Here is a 16,345-nt window from a genome sequence, read left to right as displayed (position 1 = left end):
GGAAGGACAACGTAGGGCCCAGGTCTCTTAGACTCAGAGGCTTGAAAAAGAGGAAATATCAATAGTAGTTTGTTGTGGGAGGCCAGGCCATCTGTAGGGAAACAGCAGCCAGTCCAGAAAACCTCCAGTTAAAATCAGGCTATGTGGCTAAATGAGAAGCACACTTTTATAATGCTGGATGCCCTGATGCTGCTTGGTCTTGGACAAATCACTTGCTCTCTTTCTGAAGCTCAGTTCTCTCATCTGTAAGATGCACAAATACTTACCTCATAGGGTTGTAAGGAGGAGCACAGACCTGGTAAAGCCAATGATATCTCCTATGAGCAGCAAATTCTTAGATCTCAAACAGTCTGAGCTGGCTACTCCCATTCTAAAACAAGACTACCTTGGGGACACGTGGACACCCCTGCAGCTGATGGGCTCCAAGGAGCAGCAGCTTACTGCCCATAGAGACTTGGTTCTGTTTTGTTTCTGCTGAGTCTAACTGGAGATGAACAGATGGACATTACATACATGGAGTGGAGGCTGCAGGACTTTGAAGGATTTTGGATGCAGAAGCATGTTGATTTATTCCATCTGAGCTCAGCCAAGAGAACAGAGGCTAATGCCTACAGTACCTTCTCTTCTTCCCTTCCCCCCTTCTTCCCTCCTTCCCTTTTCCCCTTTTTCCCTCCTTTTGTGAGCCAGGTCCAAGAGGTGGCAGGACAACTTTGCAGGCAAAAAAATATCTGAGGAGGGATACTAAACACTAGTTCAGGCCAAAAGTCACTGCCTAGAGGGGAGGACTGTCACTGTGAGAGGCTTCAGATAGGAAGACCCCTTCAAGACCTCAGTTGCCCTTATGGGAACTAGCTTCAAAAACACTTCTTTCTCTCGGGCAATGCTATACAGCTATTGGGGGAAAAAATAAGTTGGAGCTAAATACATCTATCTGGGAAGTGTACATGATAAATTGGCAGGTTACATAAAACAAGTTGAAATAGGAATTATATTGTATAATTATATTTGCATTTTAAAAACGAGTTAAAGGTGGAAGAATAAACTGTAAAAATGTGAACTGGTTTGTCTGAGGATGGAATGAATGGAGAAGGACACACACAAAGCTGGTAATTCTGATTATCTGAGTAATTTCAGATGAGGGTAGAAAAATTAAAATTTTCCACTTATACTTCTGTTTATTGCACTTAACATGTATTACATCTGTAATTTTAAAACTGTGAAGGAGAAAAGTTGGTTTTTGCTAAGTAGCAAATACTGGTGCATTTTGTTTACCGGATTATTAAAGATGGTTTATCCTCTAGTGATTGGCAGCGTTATATATATGTGTACACACAGCATTCCTAGAGTACCTTCTCTCACTCCACTAGGATTAGCTCCAAGGGGACATCTGTCTTCTTTGTCTAGTGGTCTCTACGTGTGACCAGACAATAAACTAATATAAGCATTTCTCCCAGTTTTCACGTCTGCCTTGGTAGGATCATGGCAAGGTGCTCTTGCATCCATGTCAGCAGGTACGATGTCCAAAGCATGTGCTGTGGTGACCTGATGCCAGGCAAGGCAGCCAGCTGCAGTGACAGCCGCAGGCCAGGTTAGCAGGGAGGAGGCCCACAGCACCACAAATCCACATAAAAATTTCATTATGCTAGAGGAAATTTGGTATTTGGAAGCATGTGGATAATATTTCCCTAGGAATCATGATGACCAAACAGCACCCATGTATAAAAATTAATATAGAAGTGTTTAAACGGCCTCAGTATTGTCTTATTTCTGCCGTTCACTCTTCCTTTCATTTTCTGTTTTGATTCATCCTATAAGGCATGTAGCAAGAGAACTAGTAATTTTTTTTTAAAGACAATTATATCAATCATTTATTTGGTGCTTACAGTGGACCAGATACAGCTCAAGATTTGCATTAAATTAATTCTAGCTGCTGTAACAAATAAAACACTAATTGGCTAACACGATAACTTCTTAATTTCTTGTCCATACCAGTTGGCTTGTCTGATTAAGGTTGACAGGGATATGGTTTCCACACAGTCATTCAGGGCCGCAGGTTCCTTCCATCGTATGGCTGTGCCCACCTCTTGGTATACAGAACCCTCCCCATCAACTGTATGATGGGGACAAAAAATGAGAGTCAGGAATGGGCTAGACCTGAAAATGGTATTATCACTTCTGCTCATATTCCACTGGCCAGAATGAAACCATGTGACCATATCTAATAGCAAGGGAGGTTGCAACATGTAATCTAGTAGTTTGTCTCAGAAGCAGAGGAAATACCGATGCTAGAGAGCACTATTCATCTTTTCCTCCATATTTAATTTGCATTATCTCACTTAATTGTAGCAATAACCCACTATTCTGAAAAGCATCAGATGATCAAAGATCGGTCCCTTCTTTTTTGGGTTCCCATTGTCTCACCTGTAACTATTACTTTTGATATAGATGGTGAAACTGGGGCACAAGAAATTAAGTTCTAGGTCTCCAAAATATTTATTGCCAGATAATGGATCACGAGCACCCATTTTAGGTAAAATATCCAGAGAATCTGTAGTTTATTCAGTTTCTGCTTAAGATCTTTTCTTATATAATTCATCCTTTTCAACAATGAGCTACAAGTTTTATTTTCTGGAAACTTCAACTGACTTGAAAGAAGAGAACTTGGTTTCCTTTTGAGCTGTTCAGAGCAGGGTGAAGCCTGCCCTACGGTTTCCATAGAGAGAAGGTAGGATATGTATGTCTGCCTCCTTGTTCTTTCTTACCCTTGTGATAAGGTAAAGTTCAGGTTCAACTTCAGGGGTTATCATGGGTCGTTCAGTTCACTTCATATGAATATCAATAGAGTTTAAATTCCTTTTAGCTGGCCTTTCAGTTGTCTCATGAAATTTAAGTGTTGTGGATATAAAATACATGCCTCCATCCTCTCTAAAGATTCTTAAGACCATTTGTGAAAATTTGTGAAACTACTTTTCAGTATCCACTTCTCCACAGGGCTTTATTCTGAGCTACATGCTCTGGGAACTACAGAAGACTTAACACCCTCACTGTTGGCCTTCAAAGAACTTAACAATTTATAGAGTGCTATTTAGCAATCCATATTTATTATATCAGAGTCAGTCCTGATAGTCTCATCACCTTGAAAATGTTGCCCATATGAAGACTGCACATGATTTTGCTCAGAGTTACCTGACAGTATCCAACTTTCAGGGAGTACCATTCTCAGAAGTACAAAATGCATTTTGGGGTCCATTGCCCTGCACTGTCAGGGTTAGTAGAAATAAAGACTTCCTATTCCAATGTCTTCCCAACTTCAGTCTGCCAGCACTTGGTTTTCCTGCATGCAGGACGTATATAAAGGTAAAGATTCAGTAAAGATAAGTATGATTAAATGTAATTGGCTCTTATGGCTGGTGGAGTAAACATAGACAGATGCTGGTTGACATAAAGCTAATGAAAGAAACAAAAAGGTCAGGAACCATAGCAACTTGGGAAACTTGGCCAAAGCTTCACACTGACACCTTGTTTTACTTAAACCTTTTGATTGGCTACTTTTGTCCCTGCCCCAAGAATATAAATTGGAATCAATTTCATGTTCACGTTTGATTTTTTACTCATGTTACACATAAAATAACCACCAAATATTCACCAAAATACTTCTTGGTGAATTTTTATTTGCTTTTGTACTTCTATTAGAACATGATAGTCCAGTATCTGTAATAGATTAAATGTGTGCTTCATATTTTTGTTGTAGCCTAGTGTATGTATATTGTAATGCAATAATGAGTCTGTGTTTTGCTTTTTTCTCTTTAAGGTCTACTCCATGTTAGCTCTTTGATACATGTAGCTTGAAAATGTTCTAGAAAACACAGTTGTCTCGAATAGAACTTAGATTATAACCCAGTCATTACACATGCTAAGATTTTGGAAACCTTTGTTATTCTAGATTCCATATGTCCCACCATTTCATTTTAGTACAGTGACCCTGTTAAAGGCATTGAATCTGGAGTGAGATCATGTTGCCTCCAACACTTAATAGCTATGTGACTTTAAGTTAGTTACTTAACCTCTTTATCTTCAATTTCCTCATCTGTACAATGGAAACTATTTCACAGACTTTCAGGGAAGAGTTAAATAAATTTTTGATATAAGAATCCCAGGAAAAAATGACTTTGCGCACAGTGATATATATTAGCTTTGTTCTCTATTATTATATTGCTTATTACATTATCTCTATTGTTATTATCTTATATTATTGTATTCATATGATATGTAGCAACTTAGGCACTTACTAACTACTCACACTAACCCACTTAGCACAAAAACAAGTGAGTTTAATGCAAAAGAGCAGTTTGCTTTTATGGCAGAGTTCACCCTCCTTTTGGATTATAAAGCAGGTATATGTATGCGTTTATGCCTAGAACCAGTTACAATCTAAGTGAATTTTGTGTCCTATATATTTTATATCTGCTTGTCATCAAAATAGTCACCTCCACAAACAAAGGAATGTTCGTGGTTGACATCATGGGCTGTAACCTTCTTTGTGACATGTTCCTTAGCAAAATAAAGAACTGCCCTGCATGTACTTAGGTGAAGTCACCACCCAGGTTTATAATGGGCAGCTTGCCATCCTGGTGCAATAGCAATGCTCTAATATTTTCATGTAATTCATGATTCTCATATTAGGCTACCTACTGTGTGCTTCTGTTGTTTTTTAAGCTTCCTCTCCCAATCTGTCCTCCAGTCTGTGTGTCATTTATAGGAGGCCCTTTTCCCCATCCTTACTTAATTAGAGTATGTAGTCGCCTCCCTGGGGCTGTTTAGCTTTCATCATTAAGCATGACTATCAGAGTTTCTAGGTTAATAGGAGTGGAAACATTTGTGTTCAACAAGCAGGCTCCTTCAAGTGTTGTCAACATTTCATTTGTAATTCTAATGAGGGCCAAGGAGACCGTATACTCTGTGTGCTGCTCTCTACTGCTACAGCTGATGTTTACACTCACAAGTTTCTATTCATGGCTCTGAGTTGCTCTGACTGGGAAGGTGCCTGGAAATGCTGCTTGTGGGCTACTGCTGCTGCTGTATGAAAAACGAAGGTGATTAGAGTTCCTGGGATATTCCTGAGGGTGGGCTATGAAGGTGTTCATTGCAATTTCTCTACTTACTGGTGCTTTAAATTTTTCCTGAAGATGAAAATACTTTTACATAAAAATAAGGTGTACTAAAGGTCCTCTCAACATCCTTATCTGCCATAGGTGGAAGGCTGGGAGGCCACAGAGATGATTTGGTGCCCCAGGCACTACTAGAACACCAGTGTAGCTGACACAGAGAGGGGGAGGGGAAAAGCACAGTGCAGGCTGATGTTGGAGACAAATTACAAAGTTGGTTGCTGAGCCCACCTCCCCCATGTTCCTTATAATTTTATCTAGCTCTGCCACACATACCTCCCCACCATTACAAGAGTGCTGCTGTCTGGGCTGGTCAGAATCAGAGCTGTGCAGTGCCTTCTGTAACATACTTTGGACAGGCGCATCATTTCACAGGTGGCATCATTTGGCAGCTCCATCACCTTGCCTACACAGACGCATTTTGCTTCTTAGAGGAGGTGGAGAGGACTGCAATTTTGCAAGCATTATTAAATCTCTATGCACATTTATCCAATTCTGAGCTTTTATATATAGCATGTGGTTATGGGTGAATCTGTCCTGTAGGTGCCTGAAGGGCAGCAAATAGAGAAGTTGCCATCCTCTACACAAGTGCTTTGGACTCAGTGTAATTGAGGAAAACCCAGCAGTGCTGTGGCCCTGAAACTGCATTTGTGGTACAGAATTTTCCATCCTGTGAGCTTGTGTATACATTAGTATGAGTGTGGTATCCAGCGGATAAGGGCTGAAAAATAAGTAGTTTGCACGCCACAACCAAGGAACCATGGTCCCTTGCACACATCACTGAACAGCTGTATAGAGCCCAGCAATGGATGGCCTCGGAGTCCTTCCCAGTCCAGCGTTCAGGGATGTCACTTTCGAGCAACCCATGGTGGCATGCCAAAGTCATCCTAGTTGCCATTCCAGAAGTACATCTTTGCCTTTCACAAATTGGACAAACTAGATAACGTCAAGATCCAGCATACAAAGCCAAGTGCCATTTTCCAAAAGGGAGAAGTTAAATCATGCCCCAGGAAGATGCTGACCAAGCCCACTGTTCCCTAAACTTCTGTATCTTGATCCTTGTCTTCAGAAACACAATTTTTCTACAGTGATTAAAAAAAAAAAAGTTATTTTTTTATTAATTAAAAAAATGTTTTAAGCATAACAACAAGCAAGCACAAACATTAATTTCTTAATGTAAAAATATGGTCTTCACTACGTGGGACATGACATCCAAGGGTAAAAGTCACCCTGGTGACGTGGGAGATGACTCCCAGGGATGAATCCAGACCTGGCACCGTGGGATCAACAATTCCATACTGACCAAAAGGGAGAAAAGAAGTATAATGAATAAAGTATCAGTGGCAGAGAGAGTTCAAATAGAGTTGAGAGGCTACTCTGGAGGTGGCTCTTATGTAAGCTTGAGGTAGACCTTGTTACCTAGCATAACCTGCCAGCCCCCAACCAGGACCATTCTAGCCAACCCTTAAGAATACCTAGGGCAATATATAAGATTCCACAAGGGTTCCAGGAGCTAGAGTAACTTTCCAGAAACCTACAACCTCCAGATGGGTCCCTGGTACAGATAAGTCCTGAAACCTAGCCCAGTCTCTCCAAATCATCAGATAGTTTCATCTCCCTACCCCATATTAGTGACAGACCCTTCCAATATAAAAAATTTAGAATCACCATAGCCCAAACAACCCTAAAGAGAGGTAGAAAGATCAAAGGTGATGGTGCAGTTATACAGAGAAGATAGGATTTAACAAATGAATATGAATGTGAATCATTAAATTGATATTTCTTTTAGTCTCTAGTATTTTAGAGCAGCTAGAAGTAAATACCTAAATATGTGAAATTGTAACCCATGTCAAACTCTGAAATCTGTTCTACAACTAATTGTGGTGCTGTGCTTTGAAATTTATAGCTTTTTGTACATATGTTATTTTTCACAAAAAAAGAAGGAAAAAAGTTGATTGTGATGATAAAAAAAAATATGGTCTTCAAATGAGACAATTTTAGAGCATGTTGAAAAAGAAGTCTAGTTGTGGTTTGTGGATTTGTACAGGAAACCCATCACTTGCATTAGAAATATGATTCTAGAAAAGTTGGGGGATTGCACAGGCATTTCTGTCTGTCTTCCTGAATTTGGGCATGTGGACAATCCCCAGTTAGAATTCCCTGTGATTACCAAGGGTTTGCTGGGAGCAGGAGGTCAGCCATAAGGGCAGCCTCTCATGATGTTATCTCATTGAAGCTCTCCCAGCAGACCATGTTCATTTGCTTAAGAAAATGAAGTTCCCGGTTCAGAGGAAGTCAGTCTAAAACGGTAGAAATGTCAGACAGCAAACTGGGACCAGGAGGAAACTGTGAAAACAGATCCCTGGTTTTTTTCTCAAAGTTTCTGTCACATATGGGGTGATGGGGCACTGTTAATTTTCAGGATATTCTTTGCTTAGTTTCTCCTCTGTCTAGAAATCCAATTTGTTCTGACTGACCCAGTAAATTCCCAAATTCTCAGGGCTGAAGCTAAACATTTAAAACTCGCAGAGCACTCCGAAGGTCTCAGACACAGGGTGCTTTATCTGGAGACAATCCTGAATCCCTCCAGAATTCCAGGGGAAGCATAACTATTTTCTACGTTGTTCTGAAGAAAAACCTGAGACCTGATGAGACAGAGTCACTCGCCCAGGATCACAGCTGGCACTTGAACTGGGGACTTGAACCCACATTTTCCTGACTTCAAAGCCTTTTAACGATTAGGTTCTTTTTCCACATCTTGTTCTTCACCATCACTTCCCCTTCATCAGGGAAAGCGCAGAGGAGGTGCCCTAAAAGAACCAGACAAAGCAAATTCCATGACAGGAATCCTCCCACCCTCTTCAATAAAGACATCCACCCTCTCAGCTCTCCACTGCCCAGTACCTTTGGGGGCCACGTGGAGAAGAGGGGAGACTGCTGCTGTCTGCTGTAGCCACAGGTTGGAGAAAGTGCTGGGGGCCCAGAGGTGAGGTAAACGGGGCATTTTTGTACATGGAGTTAGCACTAATCTAGTTCATCCCCAGAACAGTGCTATCAGTCAGATCTAGGACGCATTTGCCACGGTTTCTCCTCCTGTTCAGAAGCTGCCCCCGCAGCTTCATCATTGGGCAGGAAGGAGAAAGCTTCCTTTGATCTGTAGACCGGTAGCAAGAGAAGCATGGCATTCCATGGGCCTGCTCATGCCTCTCCACCCGGGCAATTGCTTGGACAAGCGCAGGGACGAAGCCTCTAAAGCCGCGCTTGCTTCCGCACGTCCAGACTCTTCCAGCGCATGCCCCGGAAAGAGATGGGCCTGGCATGGCCACCCCGTCGCCCTGGGGGATTCTGGGTAATAAGGCAGAGGCGAGGATGCCGGGACCCGGGGCCGCGCCTTCTGGGCACAGGAGCTTCGCAAAAGAGGAGAGCAGGATGGAGAGTGGAGCTTACTTTACAGCTGTGTCACTCAGCAGCACCAAACTTCTTTTGTCAAGAAAGAACTTCCCAGCCCTTGTCCACAAACCCCTGCGCCCAAAGTGAAGGCATTTACCTGGAAAGAGATTAGCTAACTTTTGAGACATGTGAGTACTATAAAAAAGTAAGACAGGTAGCTCCTGGGAGACCATGACTGTTTTCTACTTCTCCTCCTTCAGAAAGGAAGGTTTTTGAGTCAAGTAATTCTGAGTAGGGAACGTAAGTCTTTTAAAAATACATTCGGCTTCCCTGTAGTATAGTATACTTTGATGTTTTAAAATACAGCTCACCCTGCTCAGATTATTGCCTCAGTGCCTAATGCTGTAAAATTAAACTATTCCTCGCTGTTATTTTATTAAGCTCCACCAGCATTTCAGATGCAGACATCTCGCAGAGCTTCGGGCCATGTGTTTTATATGCTGTCAGGGTGAACTCCGACTCCAATCCCTAAATCCCCCCCCCCCCCCCCTTTATATAGTGCAGCATTTCAAAAACTTTGCTACGGGCTACTCCCAAATTGTCTTTTGGTGGAAATGAAAGTCTGGTTGTGTAGGTGAGAATGCCTAAAAAGACAGAAAAAAAGCAGTTTTATGGAAAGTCTTACTATCCTTGACATCACTTTTGCATTTATCTCTGTGCTTATATGATTGAGTCCCTCCCCCCTCCCTTTTTTTGGTGGAATTTTTCTGAAACCCATATGGAGAGGGCTGCGTTTATGCAAAGTGAGGTCGCTTCCCTAGCAGGGAGCCAAAGGTATCTGTAGGTTTGCATTTTGAGAAATTAATGGATATAGCCTTAAATGCCGATCCTCTTAACAACACTAACTTTGTCATTTAATAAGGGAGATTATTTCATAGATTTAAAACCAGTTAACACATTTAAAACTTGATAAGACAAGGCGATCCTGGTATGTTTCCTGTTCTCCAGTGATTAAAGCAAATCGAACGCTGGGCTAGGGGAGGTTTTCCATGGTACGAGTAATGCCGTGAATGTTTCTCCTGGTAATGCAATTAGGAAATATTGGCCCCAGTTAATGTAACTTAAACAAAACATGTTGTCCTCGTCAAACTTGTTCGAGGTGTTAAACAGGCAAAGCCTTGTCCAAAAAGTTAAAAAAAACAGGGGCGTATAGTGTTTCCATGGAAACTCTGTTAAAATACTGATTTGTGGATATGATCATAATCAGTCCCATAATCTAATATGACTGAATTAAATGAAAAAGAATCTCAGCTATGAAGCAAGCCCCCTGTGTAAGAGTATTCTTGCACAGGCAGAAAACATGGATCCTGATGGACACTTACTTTCAAACTACTTATTGGCACAGGGATAGAGCTTTAGGACTTCAGTTTTGTCTGCCTTCCCCCCTCTCCCCCCATTCATTGGGATCATGTGGGTGAGCTAAATAAGGTCTTGGTGACATTTGCGTTTTTCAATATGCATCATTCCTCCCCACACACCCCATATTGTTTCCATTGTCTTTTGCAACAAGAGAAGGTAACCTATAATATTTAACGGTTTGTGGGACGTTAAAGATTAAGTTTTAATAAGGTAATAATTTCTTCTGGCTAATGGGATCTTGGTAGAATTCTAACTATGCAGTTGCAAATGAATGCCTTTGGCCTCTAAAGGACAGGATGCTAAGCCAAGGGCTGGGGTGGGCGTCCATCAGACTCTGGGGCAGTCTTCAAGGACACACAGTGACCTCCCTGCCACGTGGTTCCACAGCTCACTTGGCAACTGTGTGGGCTATAGTAAAAATGGAAACGACTCACCATGGAGTAATCTTCACTGTGGTGGAATGGCAAAGACAGCTGTCTTTTAGCAAACCTGCTTGATTTATTTGAAAACTGTTCCACCCAGAGAAGATCACAGGTGGTATTCGTGGGATTGATTTTCTTCTTGTGAAAATATGTCTGCAGTCATGTACACATTTGAACAGGGTTTGCCAAGTCATCGTTAACAATTGCCCAGCAAATGTTTGTACCTTAGCCAAGGCATCCTGGAGCATCTGTAGAATGACTTCTGGGACAGGACAGGGTCCCGTGACTGTACCGCTGCATGGTATGCTGGTACCTCTTAAACCAGCATGGTGCTCTGACGTATGGCACGGGGTTCCTGAAGGTCACAGCAGGTCTGAAGCTCACCACTCTGGACACAAAGGTAGTAAGTGAGTCAGGCAAAACTCAAAGATTTGTCCCAAGGGGTAAGCACTGAGTTCACCCTAAGTTCTCCTGTCCACCTTTTGGAGTGTCTGACCTTCCAGGAATGCCGAGAAAGAAATAGGTTCAGGCTTGACTGTTGGTGCCAGAAGCTTGAATTTGTTGGTCATTTTGCTCCCCTTGACTTCTCACTTTTGTTTTCCAGTTAATCTGTTTTTATAGCAAAATAATAAGATGAACATAGTTTTAAAAACTTAAATTGAACCAGAAAAGTTTACAAAGGAAAAATAGGTCCCTGACCCACCACTCCTCCTGCCACTCCCATCTCTAGTCTCTCTTCCTAGAGTTAACCGCTTTCAACTCAATTTTAGCTTCTTTATTTATTAGTGAATTTAATTTTAGACCTTATTTGCTTGTTTTAGTAGATGGTGTGTTTGGGTTTTTAGACAAGGCCTTCTTGCTCTCTCTCTATCCCACCAAAGTGTGGTTTTTTGTTAAATTAGATAGTGCTTATATTATGATGATGATCTATGTTTATTTGTGACTATTAAAGAGTGTGCTATTATGAGCTTCCTTTCTGTAATATTTTTTCCTGGACTGAAAAATTCCCTTGTGCTTTTACTTGCTTAGGTTTTTTACTATTTCCTTTCTCCAGTGTTTCATGAGATATTTCAAATGCCTATTATTACTGCTTTCTAGTGTTCAGGTTTTCTGTCCATCTCATCATTCTCTGGGGAGACCTCCTTCCTGGCACCTCTGTACCCTATTGCAGGCTGGTTTGGCTGCTCTCTAGACCTGCTAGGCTGCTGGTCTCCTAAGGCTTTCCTTCACTATATTCCTCTTTTGTAATCCCATTTTTCCTACATCCACATTTTCCTTTACCCTGACTTAATTTCTCACTTTCCTTAGGAATATTTTCCAGTGGTTTTCTGGGGAAGGGAGACAAAATTTCCTCCGTACTTGTAGCTCTGAAAATGTCTTGATCCCATTTTAGAAATGACATTCTTTGAGCTGGGAATAGAATTCTTGGTTGAAAATCAATTTACATCAGAATTTTGAAGACTTAGTTCCATTTTCTTTTGGCTTTCGGTGTTGTTTAGAGTCTGATGTCATTCTAAGTCCAGATACTTTGGTATGACCAACCCCCACCCCCAGTGCAGAAGCTTTTGGAATCTACTCTTTGTCCCTAGTGTTCTGAGATTACATAATGCCGTGCCTCAGTGTATACCCTCTTTGTTCATTGTGCTGAGCATTTTTGCAAGTTCTTTTGATTTAGAAAGTCATATCCTTTCATTCTAAGAAAGTTTCTTCTATTGTTTTTTTCTAGGTCTTTTAAATTTATTTTCTAAGAGTGTTCTACTCAAATGTATCTGTTTTTTTATTTTGATGCTTTTCCTTTAAATTTCCAAGAGCTCTTTTTTTATAGCAGCCTGTTCTTCTTTCATGAACATAATACCTTCTTTTATCTCTCTATTAATTATAATTACTTAAAAGTAGTTTTTTTTCCTGCTGTGCATGCTGCCTTGCTAACTTTAACTCACTTATTTTGTTTGCTTTTGTCTTTCCATCTCATGTCGATGGCTTTCCACAAATATTTGTGGTCTTATTTCTTATTTAAGAGTGAGGGACTAAAATGCTGGTTTAAATTTTACCCACAAATGAGCTTTACTGGTGGGTGAATCATTGGGGACCCATCCAATTTGTAGGTGGGGAAAATGCCAGTAAGGTTAGGGTTTCTAAGGAGTTGTAAACCTGGTTGTCAGTGTCTGGAATCTGGGCAAGAGAAGGGGGGTAGGGAGTCTTATTGGTTGGAATGTAAGTTTATATTTTCCCAGTTCAGTTACGTACTTATACTCTCATCTGGGCATTAGAACTTTTCAAGAATATATAAGATGATATTTGTGGGATGTGCAGTAGAATATGAGGTGTTTAGTAACTTAGTTCTGTGCTCTTCAGTCTGGCCATGGTCTTGATTAGAATTGCCAGGTAATCCAGGTGTCTAAGCACTATTCCATAGCCTGGGCCTTGAAAGTGGCCAAGTGGGGCATTTGTCCCTGCCCCCAAATGCCATCTCTCCCTTTTTTTTTTTTTTTTTTTTTTTATCTCTCTCTCCTATACCCAGCTCAGGCATGTTTCTCTCTTCCCCAAGAAGTCTGTGTACTTCTCAGGAGATGGACAATGTCTTACGGGTATATAGATACAGGCACAGAATCTTTGAAGATGCCGAGTCAACTCCATTCTCTCCCATTTTGTTAACAATGTGACCTCGGGCGATTTATTTAACCTCTCCAAACTTTAATGTTTCTATTTTAGCCCAGCCCAGTGGAATCTCAGGCATATCCAATTCAGTCATACCCCAAAGCTGGGCTAGTCCCAGGATTCAGATGAGAAGGGGAGGCATTCCTTGGAATGAAGGAGGGGCCTGGCCCAGTGTTCCACTCCTGCTCCTGGCAGGGTCCTTCATCAGGTCCACTTGCTCAGCCCTTTCCAAACAGGAGGAATCTTTGTACCTTGCCTCGTTATTGCATTTCCTTGACTCTAAGATGCCATGAATAGAAGTGGGAGCTTTTAAAGAAATAAAAAGCAGTACCCCATTGATGGACATGTACTGAATGCCTCTCAGTTCTTTATACTCCCACATCAAGGTCTCAGCCTTGAATGTTTTTTTTCCTCTTCACCTCACCTTGCCTGTTAATTCTTACCCCACTCCAAGGCTGCAGATTAAAAGTCATTTTAATCTTACCCCTAGGACTTGGTAGGGTCCCCCTTTTATACTGCCATAACGTCTTGTACATATCATTCAACCCACTCACCATTGTCTGTGCTTGTGTAACAGCTGTGTCTCCTAAGAGATCCTAAGCTCTGGGAGCACATGGCTGTATTAGCCATAGTCCTCATTGTGCCTCCCAGAACAGAAGATGCTCAATAGTATTTTTTTAAAAGAAAATGAGTATAGAGAGGGAAAGAGAGTTAAAAATTTAGAGGCAATAAGAGAAACCATTAACTGCAGGGGAGATGAAGCCTCTTAGAAATAGCCTTCCAGTGGACAAGAAAAATTAAAAGTTTGATTTAGCGAGAAATAAATGCAGGTTCCCTTGTACCAATAGCACGTTCAAAAATAACAAATAATGACAAAAGACCACATACCTACATGGGGACTGGCTTCACACCTGGGAGGAACAAGTGTTTTGCCCAACACTGGAAAAGCATGTTGCTTTTCTCTGTCCTCCACTGGCTGAAAACAACCCAATCCTTTCTTAAACCCTTGTAACAAAGGGAGAGATAAAAGGCAAGAAATGCAACTTTGGAAGCAAATGCAGTTTATAAAAAAATTCCTGGGGGTGGGCCACGGTGGCTCAGCAGGCAGTTCTTGCCTGCCATGCCGGAGACCGGGGTTCGATTCCCTGTGCCTGCCCATGCAAAAAAAAAAAAAATTCCTCAAACTATTTAATCCTCAACTGAGATTAGTCTTAAGGCACAGAGATCTGGTGTTAATGATCTTTATCTGTAATTGTAATATTCTGTTGATAAAATTTTTCATTGTGAAAAATTAATCTTCCTGTGACCAGAGTACATTTAAGATGGTTAGGGTACCTGGAGAGCTTTAGCTGGGGGAATTAGCACATCTTTGCTGTTCACTGCTGTAAGTGGCAATAATTCAAGGAGGATTTAAATGTTTTGTTACAGGAGCAGTTGATGAGAGAGGGAGAGGTGATACACTGAGATAGCTCTAATGGCCCTTTATGGATTTGAGAACCTGTCACTGGTGAGGGTAAAGGAAATTGCTGACTCTGGCGAGCAGAGGGGTCATCATTAAAGCTTTCTGGAACACCATGAGGAAAAAGACTTTCCATTCTAGGGAAATAGTATCATACTAATGCTAACAATTACTGAGCTCTTACTGTGCGCAGAGGATGCTCTGCTTTATCTAACTTTTTCATCACAGCTTTTATACTGAGTTCAGAGAGATTAAGTAACTTGTCTAAATCCCTGGCACTGCTGCTAAGTGGAACCTGAGCTCACCTCCTTAACCCTATCCTCTGCTACCTCTGGACTTCTTCAGTATTCTGAGGAACAGAAAAAGGGTGGAGTAAGCTAATATAAACTTAAGAGACAAAATGAGGAGCAGGAGACAAAGGAAGAAGATCTTGCTGGGCAGGGAGGAATCCCAGCTGTCAAGTTGGGACACCAATATGGCTAGACTTTCTCGGAGTCACTGGGGCATTTTCCTAAAGATCCACAGAGGAATCCAGCGTTGTGTCTATAGATAGCAGCAGAGATCCACGGCATCCTGGTGCCCCGGGGTGGACCCAGTTTACAGCATGGAGGTTGTACAGTCTTAGCAATATACAAAGAAAGCCTTGCTCTGGCTTCAGACCCTGAAAAAAAAAAAGGTTATGACACTATCAATAGTCAGGATTTGGACATGGAAATAGAAGCCCTCGATGTATTATAAGTATTTAGGGTTTGAGTTTGAATACAGGATACCAGCGTCTTTTATATCCATTGAAAGGTTGAGGGGGCTCATAGGTCAAGAGGCTGTCACAGCCTGCAGCATGGATGCAGATAAACCTCAAGATCTAACATGGAAGTTTCTTCAAACCTTACATCTGCCTGTAACAGCCTGCAGTAGAACAACCTCTCTCTCTCTTTGCTGCTTCCTAAATCTAGCATTACAATTCTAGGGAATGCAGTCCTGACTCCTTCAATATAGAGCAGGTCTCCCAAGGAGAATGTGACCAGTCAAGTATTCTGGACCCTTCTGTGTCCTTCATTTACAATGGCATTCTGTTTCCCTCTGCCTTCCCTGGTTGTCTTAGCAAGGGTATGAGATAGGAAACTTTTGCCTGGGAAAGTTGAGGTATATTGTGATCTGAAAGCCCATTCCAAATGACCTCCTGAAGGGTCTCCCAGGTTGACGGGTTCTTTCACTGTATCATCTCACACCCTGACTATCTGAGGCTTTATAAATACCACTGGGAAGAAATGAAGATACCCCCCCCAAAAAATAAAATAAAATAACCAACCAGACCCCTCATGGGGCATTTGCCTTCTTCATTATCCATTTGGACTAAAAAGTCCAAAACCATATCTGGCTTCAGGTACAGTTAAAGTTAGGGCTCAGCTAGAGTCATCAGGTTTTTCACGCTATTATTCTACTTATGTCTGTGTTGCATAAAAACCATGTTCAAATCCCAACCCCTGGTCCTGCGAGTGTGAACCCATTTGTAAAAAGGGCCTTTGAAGTTGTTATTAGTAAAGTTGTGCCCAAAATGAATGAGGGTGGGCCTTAATTCAGTATGACTGAAGTCCTTGTAAGCAAAGGAAATTGTACACAGAAGGAGAACCACAGAGAAAAGCAAGAAGCTGGAAGGCAACAGGTTCTAGAAGAGAGAGGAGAAAACACCATCAAGAGCAGGTGACAGAAAAGCAAAGGAACCCCAAAGATTGCTGGCCAGCCAGAAGAAAGGCTAGGAGGAAGCAAGCCAACCCATAGTATGGTATCGATTTTAGCAGCTAGGAAACTAAGTCAGACCCCTGGTTATTCAT

General features: G+C 41.5%; 1 protein-coding gene and 1 long non-coding RNA gene across 2 annotated transcripts in view; one reads left to right on the top strand and one right to left on the bottom strand.

The window, feature by feature from the left end:
• The window catches only part of CACNA2D3 (calcium voltage-gated channel auxiliary subunit alpha2delta 3), a 987,429-nt gene that overhangs the window by 823,604 nt on the left and 147,480 nt on the right, over positions 1-16,345 (top strand). The window lies entirely within an intron of this gene.
• On the bottom strand, positions 7,557-11,940 carry LOC143657046 (uncharacterized). The gene is made up of 3 exons (XR_013162733.1): positions 11,756-11,940; positions 10,621-11,005; positions 7,557-7,975 (listed from the first exon to the last, which is right to left on the bottom strand). It is a non-coding gene; the product is annotated as an uncharacterized LOC143657046 (long non-coding RNA).

The sequence above is a fragment of the Tamandua tetradactyla genome, chromosome 15 (assembly GCF_023851605.1).
Source record: "Tamandua tetradactyla isolate mTamTet1 chromosome 15, mTamTet1.pri, whole genome shotgun sequence".
Taxonomy (NCBI): domain Eukaryota; kingdom Metazoa; phylum Chordata; class Mammalia; order Pilosa; family Myrmecophagidae; genus Tamandua; species Tamandua tetradactyla.
Note: the sequence above shows the minus strand (reverse complement) of the source record. Positions and strands in the feature narration are given on the sequence as shown.